Source organism: Leptonychotes weddellii, chromosome 13 (assembly GCF_054177405.1).
Source record: "Leptonychotes weddellii isolate Sample4059 chromosome 13, ASM5417740v2, whole genome shotgun sequence".
In the NCBI taxonomy this organism is placed as follows: Eukaryota; Metazoa; Chordata; class Mammalia; order Carnivora; family Phocidae; genus Leptonychotes; species Leptonychotes weddellii.
In genome coordinates this window covers 18,803,351-18,820,957 of record NC_138381.1, presented here as the reverse complement: position 1 = coordinate 18,820,957, position 17,607 = coordinate 18,803,351, and the positions used below count along the sequence as shown (strand labels likewise).

The following is a 17,607-nucleotide window of genomic DNA, read 5'->3' as shown; positions in this document are numbered from 1 at the left end:
CAGTGAGAATCAGGAATAGCTCACTTCTAGCATGAGGAAGTAGCCATCTACATAATGTACCTAATCAGATAACATAAGGCCTGTTATCGCTTGGAACTACTGTGTATTACCTTATTGCCCTTTCCTGGGAGAGCCAGGCAAGATCAGAACTTGGTAGCAATGGGAAGTTTATGATGGCGGTGTTGTTTTGAAGAGACTTTATAGGGAATGGGTCACTGTCCAGGAGGAGGAACAGAGTTGAGAAGATGCAGGGAACAGCACAAGGCAGTAAGTATATGGAAAGAGAATGTCCAGATAGAGGGGAAGTAGTCATAAAAGGAAAACGGCAGTGTGTGTAGACAGATTTTATCTATAAGTTTTATTTTACTTTAGGCATTCTCTTATATTAAGAAGTATTGTGTCAGGTTTTATTTAATAAAGATTTTATGCATTTTTGTATATTAATTTGCCATTGTAATTTTGAATGAAATCTGTTCTTATGGTTTTATGTATTTGAAGCATTATTGGTTTCCCTGTATGCATCTGTGAAATATGACTTAGTAATCCAATCCACTATGTATTTAAAAAAGAAAAATCTTAAAAATAAAAACAATCTAATGAAGACAATTCAATTGGAATATTGTTGGTATGTTATTTTATAGGGGGATGTATTCTTAACTTCTACTTTGTTGGTCTAATTTCAGTCCTTTATCCCTCCTTGGGATGCTGATTTCTAGTTTTCATACCATTTTATTCTCTAAGGTGACTTAGCCCACTTACACTCAAGTGCTTTTAAGCTTTTTTTTAGGCCAACTTTATTAATTACCAAATCAATAGATTAACGAGTGAATTGCTCAATCAGACTGATTATCTGGCATCATTCAAGCAAAACCAAGACATTTGAAAACTTCTTTAAACTGAACCCACCTTAACCATTTTATATATACAGTCTATATTACAGACACACTTGATTCATTTGAAGTGGTGTCAATTGTTCTTAACTGTATTAAGAAATCTTTAAAAAGAACTTTCTTTTTTAACAGCATTTTGAATAACTGAATAGAATGAATTAATTTGAATAGAGGATCTACAGGTTTAGGTAAACAACCCTGAATGTTCCTTATTGCTTCTAAATAGTGGAAGGTGGTTATAAAAAGTGTCTTTGTTCATACTCTCATTCTTCCCTATTGAAAAGCAATCAGGGGCGCCTGGGTGGCTCAGTTGGTTGGGCGACTGCCTTCGGCTCAGGTCATGATCCTGGAGTCCCGGGATTGAGTCCCACATGGGGCTCCCTGCTCGGCAGGGAGTCTGCTTCTCCCTCTGACCCTCCTCCCTCTCATGCTCTCTGTCTCTCATTCTCTCTGTCTCAAATAAATAAATAAAATCTTTAAAAAAAAAAAAAAAAAAAGAAAAGCAATCAGGCTGCTTTTTATCACCCAGCTGATTAAGGAAAAGGAAAATAGTTAAAATGTTACTATATAACTTGATTCCCAATGACTGTATTTTCTTAACGTTTGAAAGTGATTCCGCAGTATATTATTGCTTTAAAAAACTGAAAAAGATCTTTATATATTTTGGATACTAACCCTTTATCGATTATGCCATTTACAAATATCCTCTCCCATTCAGTAGGTTGCCTTTTAGTTTTGTTGATTGTTTCCTTCACTGCGCAGAAGCTTTTTATTTTGATGTAGTCCCGATAGTTTATTTTTGCTTTTATTTCTCTTGCCTCAGGAGACCTGTCTAGAAATACTATATGTTGCTATAGCTGATGTTGGAGACATACTGCCTGTGCCCTCTTCTAAGATTTTTATGGTTTCAGGTCTCATATTTAGGTCCTTAATCCATTTTGAATTTATTTTTGTGTATGGTGTAAAAAAGTAAATAGGTGATGGGGATTAAGGAGTGTACCTGCCGTGACGAGCACTTGGGTTTTTATGGAATTGCTGAATCACTATATTGTACACCTGAAACTAATATACAACTGTTTGTTAACTATACTGCAATTAAAAAACTAAACAAGAAAGAAAGCTCCCCCCCCCAAAAAAAAGCCACAGTGATTTTGTGCTATAATTAGAAGTGACAGGGCGCCTGGGTGGCTCAGTTGGTTAAGCGACTGCCTTCAGCTCAGGTCATGATCCTGGAGTCCCGGGATCGAGTCCCGCGTCGGGCTCCCTGCTCGGCAGGGAGTCTGCTTCTCCCTCTGACCCTCCTCCCTCTCATGCTCTCTGTCTCTCATTCTCTCTGTCTCAAATAAATAAATAAAATCTTTAAAAAAAAAAAAAAAAGAAGTGACAATGGTGTGTCCTCCACAGTCTGCACTCAGGTTAGCTTTATGAAACTGGTATGTTCATTTGGATCACTCTTCCTTTGAAAAGAAGAAGACACTTGAAAGTTCAGAACAGAACAGTGATGACTAATGAGATGAGAAACTCTTTTCATCATTGCACTTACGTTGGAACTGTTTGGGAAAAAGACGTTAAAGGATAACTTAGAACCATGAAATCATAGAGCTGGTAGAGGCCATGTGTCATTTGGTCTCATTGCTTTAGTTTGTAGAAATGGAAACTAAGTCCCGAGAAGGGTACTTTACCCAGGTTGCAACAAAGTCCAGAAATTTTGAGCCCCGCCACTCCTCGTCCTGCCTGGTGTTTTTTTGCTTACTATCTTCAAATGTATGAAAGATTCCTCCACATGAGGCAGAACTCTATACTAGAAAAATGCACCATCTTCAAGTGGGAGAGATGGCTTCTCTCATCTACATATAGGCAGCCCCTGATTCTCCTTTATGGGCCTTCCACACACTGGATGCCCAGGTTCCAGCTACTTCTGTAAAGAGGTGGTCAGAGCCTCCTGAGATCACAGGTCACTATCCTTATCTAGCCAGATACTCACTGCTTGTGTTTTATTTTAAAATTTTTATTAATTTTATAATTTTACTAAAAATTTAAAAAATTGTGCTAGAATATACAAAATGTAAAATTTACCATTGAGCCATGTTTAAGTGTACCATTCAGTGGCATTAAGGACATTCACATGGTTGTGCAGTCATTACTACCATCCATCTCCAGAACTTTGTCATCATCCGAAACAGAAACTGTCCCCCTTGAACACTAACTCCCCATTCCTCTCTTCCTCCAGCTCCTGGTAATTAGTCTCCATGAGTTTGTCTATTCTCAGGTACCTCATGTAGGTGGAATCATAAAATATTACTCAATGCTCATTTTTATGAAATTCTTGCTCATTTAAAAAAATTGTGCCTTTACCATGTAGTTAGCATTGTGGTAAGATATGCAAGAGACCCAAGATGTGGAGAATTTGAGTCCATCTTAGCTCTCCTATTTCCAGAGAAGGCAACATACAACCCCTTTGGTGATTCCCATTCCAGGGTCTTTGGTCCTTTGGTCCTCAAATTTTCCACAACTCTCATAAAATTTCTTTTCCCCTACTTTTTTTTTTGTGGGTGGGGGAGGGTTTGAGGCTTCATTCCAGTCTCTGAAGTTTAAGCATCCAGATAAGACTGTTTTGATCTGTGTGTGTGTGTGTGTTTAAATATTAACAAGAAGGGGCGCCTGGGTGGCTCAGATGGCTAAGCGTCTGCCTTCGGCTCAGGTCATGATCCCAGGGTTCTGGGATCGAGCCCCGCATCGGGCTCCTGGCTCAGCAGGGAGCCTGCTTCTCCCTCTCCCTGTGCCTCTCCCCCTGCTCATGCTCTCTCTCTCTGTATCTCTGTGTCTCAAATGAATTAAAAAAAAAAAAAGAAAAGAAAAAAAAATATTAACAAGAAACCCTAAATGGCTTCAACAGGTGTCTTTCATATCTCTTATCTTGGCTCAGTAATGCCCAGTTTCATCCTGTTGGCAATATATCTATCACTATTATTTTAGCCTGATGCATTCAGACTTTTCCTTGGTTCAGAGGTTGGAGTAGCTCACTCTGAGAGGAAGCAAGCTGTGATGTGCAGCTAACTGGGATATTGTACCACACGGACAGTAGTGAGGGGGCCCTGGACTCACTCAATGTCAGACAAGGCACTGGTACACATCCAAAAGCCCACTTTGGATGTCAGGACAATGAGAAGATTCAAAAAATTTAAATTATCACCCGAAAAAATTTGGAAAGCAATTAGTAACCATCATTGTTATGTTTTTGTCTCTCTTTTCAGGAAATTGAGCAGTCAAGAGGCAGGGTTTTATTATTTATTTATTTATTTTTAAAAGATTTTACTTACTTATTTGAAAGAGAAAGAGAGTGTACGCAAGAGCAGCGGGGAGGGGCAGAGGGAGAGGGAGAAGCAGACTCCCCGCTGAGCAGGGAGCCTGAGTGGGGCTGGATCCCAGGATCCCGAGATCATGACCTGAGCTGGAGGCAGATGATGTAGGAAAGAACATTAGGGTTTGAAGCTGATGACCAAGAAAGAATACTTGAGATGTCTTTGGTGTATAAAAGTGATTTTATTAAAGCATGGGGACAGGACCCATGGGTAGAAGAGCTGCACTGGGGTCCTGAGGAGTGGCCCATTATATACTTTGAAGTTGGGAGGGGGTTAGGGATAGCATAAGTTCTTAAGGAATTTGGAAGCAAGGTTTCTAGGACCTTGAGGGGGCTACCTATTGTTGGGAAAAGGTCATTTATTACCATCTAATTGTAATAAAACCTTAGTCATGAGACCCTTCCAATGTGTATCAGTGGGCCATATGCTTGGGGGGTGATTGCCAACATGTATCTTGGGGGTTTAGAGATAAAGGAAATTTCTAAAGGAATTTTTATATGTTAAAGTAGACTTACAGGATCCTGGGGTGGGGTAGGGGGGCTAGGATTGCCTTTTGCCCTTAGCTAAATGTCAACATCGAGGCAGTTGAGTCCCTAGAGTAATGTCACTCTGCCTGTTTCAAGGACTTGTCAATGGGCTGTAGGTAGTAAGGAAATTTAATAGTTTTTCTTCTGCCTCTGTTTCCCACATCAGCAGATGCTCAACTGACTGAACCACCCAGGTGCCCCAAGAGGCAGGGTTTTAAATTTGTTTTTGTTTTGGTATTAAGGATGCAGTGTACTGTAGGGGTTAGTACCATAAAGAATAAATTAAGTGAAAAATACAACAATTATTAGTATTCCTGAGTATTAGCACTGTTCAGACAATATTGTCCTTGGAGGTGTTTGTCTCTGCTCATAAGTAGTTATAGATGGTAAAAGTTGGGGGAAAAAAATTCCTGTTAGCCAGGAAGAGTTGTCCTTTCAAATATACCTTCTCCTATCTTGTAAAGTAAGCCATTGGAGATGGGTTTACAGGTTTATAGTACAGAGCCCCCACTTGGCCTGGGTGAGGGAAAAAATTCTTAACGTACAGACAGCTATAGGACAGAAAGAAGTGGGAACACACAAAAGGGAAAAGTATGAGTTTAGTGTTTTTGTTTTTTGTTTTAAATTTCCTGGCTTGATGAAGGGCTGGAGCATAGGTCTTGAGCTTTCTTCCAATGAGTTATCTTGAATGTTCCCCATAAAGTATTTGCTTTTGGGTGGAGTAATTTTCTAATCAGCCACGGTCTACTTCAGCCCATATTTTTAGGTGCCACCACTTAGGTTTTTAACTTTGAACTTCTTCTTTAAATATAGCATACATGGAGAAAACTGTGCACATCCTAAGTTTACAGCTTGATGGATTTCTGCGAACCGAGCATGCCCATCCAAACAGCAGATCAATCAAGTGCTTTAGTGGTGTCTAGTCATTGGCCCCAGTATGGTAAAATTATTTGTGCCTGTTTTTAGACTTTATGTAAATGGAATCATACTCTATGTGCTTTTTGGTACCTGACTTCTTTTGCTCAACTGTATATTTTGTGAAACTCATTCATGTTGTGGCTCCTCTCCTTAATTTTTATGCTTCTTAATGTTTTCTTTCCTTTCTCTTCAGATAAACCCTTGGCTTTGATGTGTCACCTCCTTGATTCAGTGTTGACAGTCATGACATGTACATAGTAAGTCAATCCTCACGGTGGCCTTTGATGGCTGAGACTGTCCCTGCTCTTTCAGCTCTATATGGTTATCTGGAATGTAACTGTGCTCCAAGCAGCCTAAAGGCTGTATATCTCTAACTCATTAATCTGTGCCCGCTAGCTTATAGTTTGACTAATGGTAACCTCTTTGAGATTTCAGCAGAACACTGACCCTGGGGAAACAAGGAACCAGGGGTTCCCAGAAGATCAAATTTGACCATGCTAGAAAATAGCCAACCCTGACACCAGCTTGTGTGCTTGAGATCATGTGGAGAATGCTTCCCCTGTACTTTGACCCTCCCTACCTCCTTGGCCTCCCCCTGAAAAAACTCCTGCTTGCTCCGGGACTTTGGGGATGATCTTTGGACATTAGTCTACCATCTTCCCAGGTTGCTGACTTCCTGAATTAAGCAACCTTTCCTTTCCAACCAACACTTGTCTCTCTGAATATTGCCTTTGGATCCAAGAGCAGACGAACTTGGGTTTCAGTAACAGGAAGAACCCAGAGCTAAGAAGAGAGGAAGTCAGTATCAGTGAACTCTGCCCTGCAGCATCTTTTCCTTTAACATTCTTCTCCTCTCTCCAACCCATTGCAGTCCAGTTCTTCAGGTAGTGGGAGTGTGGTAGATGCCCATTACACCAGCCGGGTTAGATTTTATGGCAATGCTTTTCCAAACAGGACTCACTTTCCTCTCTATTTAGGGAGGGAGCAGTGGAAGGATGTGGTCTAGGAACAGATTATCAGCTTTCATAAAGGAATGGCTTGTTTGGTAATTTGTTCATGATTTTTTTTCCCGCTTCTGATGAGCTTGCCCATGAGAAATGAAATAATATTTATAAAATATATAAATAACTTTAACATTTTTTTTTTTGAGATAGAGATTTAAACTGCATAAGCACACAACTTAGATGAAACAACGCAAGGGCTTTGATTCATTCAAGTTTGGGCAATTGATTTTTTAAAGATTTTTTTTCCAGGTCCCTTTGCAGAATGAAATTTATAATAGTAGCTCTGTAATTTTGTAGGTCATCTTTCTACTAAGTACTAGTCAAATTCATTCATCTTCCTGTACTCTGCAGAGATAAAGCCAATAGCCGAGTTTGTCAACTTCAAACGCTAATGCAGTATCAAGAAAATCAATAGGGTGTCTCACCACTCTTGCAACTTATTCTTCTGGCCTCAAAAGCAGAGAATATTCCCTGGAAAGAAGTCAACTCGGATTTTTAAGTTACAGCTAAAGTGGTTATAAAACAAGGTATTTACAAGATAATTTTGCATCTCTTCTGGTACTTCCTTATATATTATAGTCAGTATTTGCCGCACTGGGAGAAATTTAGGAGGAAGCAGAGTAATTAATGGTGGCTGTGATTTTAAATGCCAAGGGAGATACAGACACTTCTATAACTCTGTAGTAACTGCAGGAAGGCAAGGCCGGGTGGTGTAACATGGTGCAAGGAGTGGTGAATCCTTTTGGCAGATCCCCTCTTCACATTCAGTGACACTAGCTGACTGTTTGGAAAAACCCCTCCAGAGGCAATAGTTCATTCAGAGAGGTCTCTTCCATTCTCCTTTTCTTGGGGCATGAGAACCATTTTGACTTGCAGCATGAAATGTTGAAAATTCTCTATATGCAGGCACTAAAAATTCCCCAAATACCACACATAAAGGTCAAATGGATTAGAAAACCCATTCTTTGAAGGCTTAAGAGGCAGAATATTGGTGAGAAATTTTAATTATTTTGGGACAGATGCTGGTAAGGGCAGCTTAATCGGAATGATGGGTTAGATGAAAGGCTGGGGCTCCAACCATCAGTGATACATCCACAATAGGAAATTCATATGAACTTGAATTACTATCTGAAGCCTTTCCCGAAAGTGCCTTTGTTTAAAAGAGAGAAAAACCTCATTCATTAAATGTCACGGGCCAGATTACTCTGTCACATGCTATGGCATCTCCATAACCACCTGGAATGCCATATGACTTGTTACTGTGTTTTACAGAATTCCTGCTTGTGGTGATCCCACTTCCTTCACCAAAGGCCCCTTATGTGCTGCTGTACTCCTTGCCTTCCAGATCCTCACCAATGCTTGACCTCACCTTACCCTGGTGTGCAGGAAGGCTGTAAGAGAAAGACACCCTCAGAGCTGGGAAGGGACATTTAGATCAGCTAGTCCAGGCAGTCCAAGCTGTGCTCCTACAGTAGTATAAGCAACCTCCATAAAGTTAGGGCTCGGAGAGGGCCAAGCCAAACTGGGGGTGCTCAGTGCCTCTACCAGCCTTCACACTGCCCTGCTTCAGACAAAACAGAAACGGGTTTGAAACTCAATGACCTAGTCCAATCCCTGTCCTTTCCAGATAAGGAAATTGAGACCTGAAAAGCTGACTCTCTAGATCCAAAGTGAATGAGAGCGGTGGGCATAAAATTGCTCTAGAAACAGATGATTTCTGGGAATCAGAAGCCCAGCTCTCATTTCTGGAGCAGGGCATTAAAGGGCAACCTAACTTTGTAAAGCTTTGGTTTCATTGAGAGATTTTGATCTTCCCAACGATGTGCTCAATACCTTCTTTTGATTCTCTACGTTTTTGGAACACAGCTTTGGAGTGTTGAGCAGGTTGTTTCCCGAAGAAATCCAGTGGCAACTTTCAGCTAGTACTTCTCATGGCAATGTGAGGCCAAGCACAGGGTACTATGGTGAAGACTATTTCTTGACTTTAGGCTTATCTTTAAAGTTTTTTTTTTTTTTTTAAGATTTTATTTATTTATTTGACAGAGAGAGCACAAGCAGGGGGAGCAGCAGAGGGAGAGAGAGAAGCAGGCCCCCTGCTGAGCAGGGAGCCCCACTTGGGGCTTGATCCCAGGATCCTGGGATTATGACCCCAGCTGAAGGCAGATGCTCAACTGACTGAGCCACCCAGGCACCCCTAGGCTTTTATTTATTTATTTATTTATTTATTTATTTATTTATAAATGTTTTATTTATTTATTCATGAGAGTCAGAGAGAGAGAGAGGCAGAGGGAGAAGCAGGCTCCCCACCTAGCAGGAAGCCCAATGCAGGACTCGATCCCAGGACCCTGGGATCATGACCTGAGCTAAAGGCAGACACTTAACCATCTGAGCCACCCAGGCACCCGGACCCCTAGGCTTATCTTTAGTTCATAGCTCCCTTCCCACCTCACAGGCAAGACCATGATGAAATGATAAACATGCCTAACCCATGCCTGGTGGTTCGTGGATGACTGCTTCTTGACTTGCGGTGTTGGAGATCCTTGCTCTCACTCCTCCACCTGCCTAACCTCATCTCTCTGTTAGACCCTCCCGCCCCACCCTGGACTCTAATATGCAACTGTCTACTTGACATTTCCACTTGCTTGTGTAATAAACATCGAAGACTTAACATGACCAAAAGCGAATTTCTGATAGTCCCTCCCAAACTGATTCCACCTGAGCACTTTTCCTTACGGTTAATGCCAATCTTAACCTTCGGATTACTCAACCCAAGACCTTCAGAGTCATCCTTGCCTCCTCTCTGTCTCATCCACTCTGCCAGCAAATCCTGGATCTGACCAGTTCTCACTACCTCCACTGTTACCACCTTGGTCTGAGCAACTACCATTTCTCTCCTGTCTTGCTTCAGGAGCTTCCTAACTTGGCTTCTTTCTGCCTTTCCAGCCCATTTCAGTCTATTCTTAATAAAGTAGTCAGAGTGGATCTACCTCTTCCAACACACCCCTCCAATTGCCAGACCCCAGACACAGCCCTTCAAGCCACACCCTTCCAATCACGCCCCCCCGCCCCTTCATGCCTCCTCTCCCATGGTCACCCCTCCACGCCTCACTCCCTTACACCTCTGGCCTTATCTCTACTACTTTTTCTCCTGGTCACGCCACTGCAGCCACATCAGCCTCTGGGCTGAGCCGCAAACTCCCTTGGCTTTGCTTCTGATTTAGGGCATTTGACTCTGCATGGATCACTCCAGCCAGATTTCTAACTCCCTCACACCTCCAGGATTTTGCCCAGATGTCACTTTCTCAATAATCATTCTAGCTAACATGGGAAAACCCCACACATACCTCTCCCCACCCAATCTCGCATCCGGATACGCCCGGGAATATTTCTAAGTGGGAAGACGCTGGAGGAAGCGCTCAGAACTCTCAGAACTCTCGCGAGAACTGTCGCCTGAACTGGGTGTCGGGAAAACCCGTGGCTCCCTTCGCCCTGGCTTCCTGGCGGCCCTAGGCAGTGTTGGGACGTGAACCAGCGGCAGGAGTCGTCAGAGCTCTGGCCGCCTTCCTCAAAGAGTTGGGGAAGCCGAAAGCCCCTGAGCTGGTGGACACTGTCAAGCTGGGGGGTGGGTGGGGTGCCTAAGGCGAGGCGGGCTTCTGGTCAAGAGAACTGCTTCCGCGCGGAGCTGTGTGCCCGGAGCGGCACCTGTCCCTCCCGGGTGATGCCGGCATGGGCTCGATGACCTGGGTTTGCTGGGGACGACAGCGACACTGCGTCTTGCCCAGCCACTTCAGCCCGGGCTCCAAGCCCTGGCGGGGCTGGAAATGGTGGAAAAGGACATCTGAAGGACAGGGAGAGCCAGACAGGATCGCCGGACAGGTAATAGCGGCGGGGTTAGTAGATTGCCTCATCGGGAAGGGCGCAGAGAATAGCTGGGGTCAAAGTATACGTACTTAAATTTTACCCAACTATTACCAAACCCACCATCCAGAAGGATTCTGCTAATCTGCGTTCTCACCACCAGTGTGTTCTTTACTCCAAACTCTTTGAAAACACGGCATTATCATGAAAAAAATTCTCTGCCAGTCCCATAGGCAAAGAATTATATATTATTGTTTTAGTTTATATCTTTAATTACTATTAAGTATGAACATCTTTTTACATCTTTATGGATAATTTGTGATTTTTACTTCAGGGAATTGTCCTTTGTCTATATTTTTAAGTTGTCAAATTATAAAAGCTCTTTTTAAATTAACCATTTCTTAGTAATAAACCTTGCACCTGATTTACCTTTTATTTATTTATTTTTTAAGATTTTATTTATTTATTTGAGAGAGAGAAAGAGGGTGAGAGAGAGAGCATGAGCTGGGGGAAGGACAGAGGGACAAGCAGACTCCCACTGAGCGAGGAGCCTTTTGCCAGCTGGATCCCAGGACCCTGAGATTATGACCTGAGCCAGAGTCAGATGCTTAACCGACTGAGCCACCCAGGAGCCCCAACTTTTTATCTTATTTTTTGGTGTTTTGCTGGTCATGAAAGTTTTAAATGTTTAGATAGTCAACTATGTCAACCTTTTATGAGATAGAATTTGTTGTCTTGCTTAGAAAAGTGTCTCTCACCCCTTCTCATATGAATATTTATCCATATTTTCTTCTAAGTTTTCTATGATTTTTATCATTACATTGAAATGTTTCTGTAATCTGGAGTTCATTCAGGTTTGATGTGTGGTAGCTTGCAAAAATGGCTACAGTTCTCCATCTTTCTCAGCAGGCACCCCTCTCTGTAATCGGGTATCGCAGTTCTGCCCAGGAGGAGGTGGAATCCGTTTCCCAACCTCTTTAGTCTGGGCTGGCCTTGTGACTCTCTGTGACCAATCGAACGAAGTGGGAGTGACCATGTGCCAGTTCCAAGACTAGACCTTAAGAGGCGTTTCGTGCTTCTGCTTGCTCTGTCAGCCACCCTGTGAGTAAGCCTGCGGGTTGAGGAGCTGCAGTGGTCCTTTGCTTTCCATCACTCAAGCTGACAGCAAGCCGACTTCAGAGACGTGAGTGAGGTTCTCTCAGACCAGTTGGTCCCTAGCTAAGGAAACAGCAGAGTGGTAGCTGACAGCAACAGACATATGCATGAGCCCAGCCAAGACCAGAAGAGCTGCTTTTCTCTGTCCAGCCTGAGCTGCTGACGCACGGAAAAGTGGACTAGATACACTGTTGTTGTTTTTAAAGCCCCAAAGGTTTGGAGCTTGCCTGGTTAGATAGCAAAAGGTAACTGATGCATGAAGTAGGGAATCTCATTTTATTTATCCAGAGGTTAGCATGTGGTCTAACATTGTCACTGAATAGTTCATCTTTTCTTCACTGATTTGAAATGTCACTTTTATTCCAAATACATTGTCTTGGTCCTGCCTCCAGGTTCTCCATTATATTCTATTGATTAGGCTGGCCTTTGTGTAATAGCCTTGCTCAGTGTGTTTAAATATCTCGAAGGATAGGTCTCACTTGGTTACTCTTTTTTCCTACAATTTTTAGCTATTGTTGTATTTTTATTCTTCCAGATAAACTTGGTATTATTTTTCCATATTCCAAAAAAAATATGTTGGCCTTTTGATTGGAGTGGTATTAAACATATAACTTGAAAAGTATTGACATTCAGAAGATACTGAACTGCCTTATGTAGAAACACAATATTTTGAATCATTTAAGTCATATCTTATATATTTCAGAAGAATTTTATTGTTTTCCTCATGTAGCTTTCTCACATTTCTCTTTAAGTTGGTGTTTTTTATATTTTTAATTTTATATTAAATATAGGTTATTTTTTCATTATATTTTTTCTTTGATTATTTTTGATATTTAGGAAAACTGTTGATCTTGATGTATTAATTTTGTAACTGGCCACCTTCCTGAACTCTGATTATTTGAAAAAAAATGTTTAAAGTTGGGTTTTTCAGCTATACAAATCATATTGCAAATAATATTTTTTCTGCTTTCCAATATTTTCCTCTCTATTTTGTATTTGAAGCTTATTAGCCATCACAGAATAATGTTAGAGAATAGTGGTGACAGGGTCACCCTTTCCTGAATCTTGTTTGTATTGTTTTCTTTAAATAAGACAGTACCTCTTTAAGGGCAGGGTCCATGTTTGGTCTTTTATTCTTTCTCCCTTAATTCTTAGCACAGTGCCTTGCTTATTTATATGTGACGATAAACACATATTTAGTAATTCAAGGATCACACACTCACTGCTGACCTTCCCTGTGTCAGACGTTGTACTAGGTAAGTGGTGTGTGAAGATTAAGAGGAGGTTCCCCAGCTTCAGGGCTCTTTTAGTCCATTCTATTGTATGGGTTTTGGAATTAGATAGAACCAGGGCCAAACCTTGGCTTTGTGTCTTATCAGTGGTGGGACTTTAAAAAAATGTATGTCACCTTTCTAAATTTCAGTTTTATCTACCTGAAAATCTGGAAGTTAATAGTAATGCTCACATGAATTTGTTGGGAAGATTGAAATAGTTGTGTAGAAAAGCATATTGAAGGAGTTCTGAGTAAATGAACAGAAATAGAAATTCAGGAAAAGCCACCAAGGTATGGGGTGCGTGGGTGGGGGAGTATGGGCTCAGATTTGGACATGCTAAATTATAAGTACCTGCAGAACTCTAAATGGAGTTCTGTGTTTGGCAGTTGAATAGACAGATCTGGAACTTGGAGAGATTTAAATTTATGACTGTGCTACTTAGGTCCTTAATGTTTCAAAGACAAGAACATCACTCTTGCCATTACAAAAAGGGTGTTTGGGGGGAGGTAGGGAGGACATGCATATGAAGCTAAACTGAAGGTGGAAAGCTACCACATGGAGGCAGCTCAAAGAGGAAGGAATTATCAGGAGAGGCAAGTGCCATGGAGTAGTCCAGGGAACTTTGGGTGACAAAATGCACTGATGTCAGCATTCAGTGCCCTCTCAGGCACAGCTCCGCTGGAGGGGTGCGAGTGGAAGCCTGATTGCAGTGCAAGTGGGAGGTGAGAAAGGAGAGAAGAGCTCAGCAGGGAGGACAGAAGGAAGTGCATCGCTGTCCATTGGCTTGTGGCTGGTTCATCTTCATTGTTGGGGTTCAGATGTGTCTCTGGGAAAGTCTTCTGAAGGTGGCTACATCTGCAGCCTATTTCTAATAGGGCCTGAGACACCCCTTTGGCCGGTAGCTAACAGAATGTAGCTACCAACAAGAGAGAGGATCTCCCCACTTCATGATGGAGTGCAACCACACTGAGGATTCCAGAGAATGTAGAGCATCTCTGGCTTTTCAAGGCCTCGGAACATCAGACCAGCGGACAAGGTGTTTATTAGCAGCATAGGCTATAGTGTGTGGCAAATGGGATAGTACCCAGCAGCAGAATCATTGGTTCCAGGCATAACCATGACAGCCAATGACAGTAGCAGTGGTTGGAGGATGCAGAGGTCCCTGGAAGAAATGACAAGTGCTTTCCAGAGGAGGCAGTTCCCAGTGGGTGTGGTGGTGCCTTATGACATGAGAGGAGATGGTGACTGGGGCTCCTCATGACACCTGACTGGGCTTGCTTGTTAGTACATTTGAGACAGTCCTTGGGGATTCTCAGGAAATATGCAAGGGGGCTTTGAGGGGTTTAGAGTTCTATATGGCAGGTTAAGTATAGGAGCCAGCAAAATATGGTATTGAGTTTTCCTATGTTCCCTTGTATACCCATGAGCTAGGGTGTTCCCAAGGCAACATGGGTTGCCAGGTGAAGGAATTGTTCTTAAATAGGCCATAGAGCCCTAGTGGAGCAAGGCAGTTTACAACTGTCTCTGGGATTGTTTGTGCATTCCATTTTAGTGACACACACACGTTTCTGGGATTAAATAATCTGGGAAACAGTGGATTAAATAATGTTGAATGGGTGTTCTTTTTTCTTTTTAAGAGTTATTTATTTATTTTAGAGAGACTGTGTGTAAGAGCAAGTGAGCACATGAGCAGGGGGGAGGGGCAGAGGCAGAGAATGAGAGAGAATCTCAATCTCCCTGCTAAGTGGGAAGGCTGATGCAGGTCTCCATCTCAGGACCCTGAAGATCATGACCTGAGCCGAAACCAAGAGTCAGGGGCTCAACTGACTGAGTCACCCAGGCACCCCAGAATGGGTGTTCTTCTTCTTTTCTTTCTTTCTTTCTTTTTTTTTAAATTTTATTTATTTATTTGACAGAGAGAGAGATAGCAAGAGAGGGAACACAAGCAGGCGGAGTGGGAGAGGGAGAAGCAGGCTTCCTGCTGAGCAGGGAGCCCAGTGCGAGGCTCGATCCCAGAACCCTGGGATCATGACCTGAGCTGAAGGCAGATGCTTAATGCCTGAGCCACCCAGGCGCCCCCTGAATGGGTGTTCTTAATAGACTCTTTCATTCGGGGTCTCTCGTGTCCTGGTCTATTCAAGTCATATTCATTGAGCAGCTACCAGTGGACGAGGTGAATACCACAGACATGGTCCCAGCAGTCTAGACGGGGAAACAATACAAATATAGATTGTGAATCTCAAGGGGGAAGGGTATTCAGCATTCCCCAAATTTACACCATGAATCTCTTTAGGAGGAACACGGATTAGCAGCTCTCGTGTTCTATGGAGTGCAACTTGGGCGCACCGTGCGGCATCAAAGGAAAAGAAGTGGGGAGGAAAGCTGCAAGGGTGTGGTATGGCTGTCTGGTCTCTAAGCAAAGGACGTGAAACTAACAAATGAAAGATAAAGAAAGAAACAATATACACCATAGAAAGTGTTTATAAATGAACAACAAATCTCAAATTGGGATTAAGTGACAGGAAGGAGATTTTGAATTGCCCTACTCCTCCAGAGCCCTGAGAAGGACCTCTGTAATACAAAGAGCTGGGTTGTTCACATTTGGTTATGGACTGAGGGCCCTGTAATGCACAAAAGTCACACAGTGGCTGGTCCAGGTTCAAGGACTGTGAAAAATGACAACCAGTACTTGACTTAGGTAATTTTTACTTTGCTTTATTAGCACAGTACTTCTCTCTGTCTTGGTTTGTTTTTGTTTTTTTGTTTTTGCTTGTATTATCTCCAATTTGGAAATCTTTATCTCCTCTCTCACATTTATAGTTGATATTTTAAAACTTTTGATTTAAAAACTTTTTATCATAAGCTTAAATAGTTGTAAATGTTGCAGTTATCAGATTATTGTATAATATATATGTGCTTCAAATATATTTTAGAAACTGCAGATTTAAGTTATCTATTCATAAAATATGCCCACCATGTAATTAATTGAAAAAAACCATTCCTTATTGCCAATCCAAATAGCCAAATCAGACTTTCTTTCTGACAAAGACTTTCTTTCTTAAAGTTTTTCAATTCCATTCAAATACATTCCTATGACAGCCATCCCACTTCTGAATTCTCATCCTAAAGTAGAGAGAAAAAGAGCAAGAGAGAGAAGACAAAGAAAGACTCAAGACTGCCTTCAGTGTGACACTGGATGAATAAGGCTTTACCTCCACTATTTCCTACCTTACTTGCTTTGCTTTGTCCTCACAGGATTCTATTTCAGGGGAGATACGTTCTCAAACTATGGTTTTAGTGACCTGGAAGTGTTTTGAGCCCAGGACAGTGCTTTGGGGTAGGACTGGGAAAGGCTGTCTTTCCTTTGTGAGGAGGGAAAGGAGGATTGTCAAAGAGGAGGTGGCAGGAGGCCCTGTCCCACATCAGAGGCCTGTTAAGGTTTTTACTTTTAGGAAAAGACAAGGACATTTGGGAACTAGGATCCATGCCCATGTGTCCCCCAAAAGCCTTTCTGTGTCCCAGCTTACTTGTACCCAATAAATACCACTACTGAGCTGTGGTCCGTAACCAGAAAGCAATGGAAAGAAGGCACCTCTGATTAAGTTCACAGTCAATGCAGAGGTAGGGGGCCTCTGTTCTTCCTCAGGGAGGCACTCTTAAATTCAAATCTCAAGTTCACTGTCTCCCAGCCCACTTGTGGGGATGGATCTGCAGGCTGAGGAACCTAAAGCTGGAGCCCATAGATATTTGCATCATTTTTGGCTTGGATTAGGAGGGAGGGGGGCCATCATTAGCACCTGGGGGTTATCCTGTCATAAAAGGGGGAAATTCTTTTTTTTTTTTTTTAAAGATTTTATTTATTTATTTGAGAGACAGAGAATGAGAGACAGAGAGCATGAGAGGGGGAAGGTCAGAGAGAGAAGCAGACTCCCCGCCGAGCAGGGAGCCCGATGCGGGACTCGATCCCGGGACTCCAGGATCACGACCCGAGCCGAAGGCAGTCGCTTAACCAACTGAGCCACCCAGGCGCCCAAAAGGGGGAAATTCTTATTGTGCCTGAGTTGCATTCTTCTTCCTTACCCTTCTCTCTATATTATGGGGTCCCTTCTACTTCCCCTGACCCCCAGGTTTCAGTGCAGCGGGCCCATCTTACCCACATAATCCTCTTCTACTGAGCCCAACAGTCTCAAGGAGAGGAGTGCTACCTCCCTACCTTCAGTCAGGGCAGTCATTGCCACAAGTGATCTAGTGCCCACATTCAATAAAACCTTCATGGTCCTTTCAGCTGTCAGAGTGGGCCTCTTTCTAGATACTCTTCTAGCTTCCTGCAGTCCCTCTTATAATACTTGCAGTGTTGACCTTTCTTCCCTAAGTTGTCAAGATGTTTTATTTTCACTGCCAGAGTGGGAACTCCTTGGGGGCAGGGTTTTTTGTTTTTTTTTCCCTCCTTCTTCATTTTTGTTCTCTCTGTAGTACCAGGAATGGGGTATCACACACGGTAGGTACTCAACAAATACTAGTTAAATGAATGAAATTGGAGATGACATAATATAAATATATGACATATGCCTTGATAAGAACAAGGCCACAACTATAAAATAAAATTCATATAAAGGAAA

At 42.4% G+C, this 17,607-nt stretch overlaps 1 protein-coding gene across 1 annotated transcript in view; it reads left to right on the top strand.

The window, feature by feature from the left end:
- Positions 1 to 10,172: 10,172 nt before the first annotated feature.
- LOC102741469 (uncharacterized) overlaps positions 10,173 to 17,607 on the top strand; it is a 75,398-nt gene continuing 67,963 nt past the window's right edge. The window contains exon 1 of the mRNA XM_031026872.2: positions 10,173 to 10,577. The gene's annotated coding sequence lies outside the window, so the exon portion shown is untranslated. The remainder of the gene's footprint in view (positions 10,578 to 17,607) is intronic.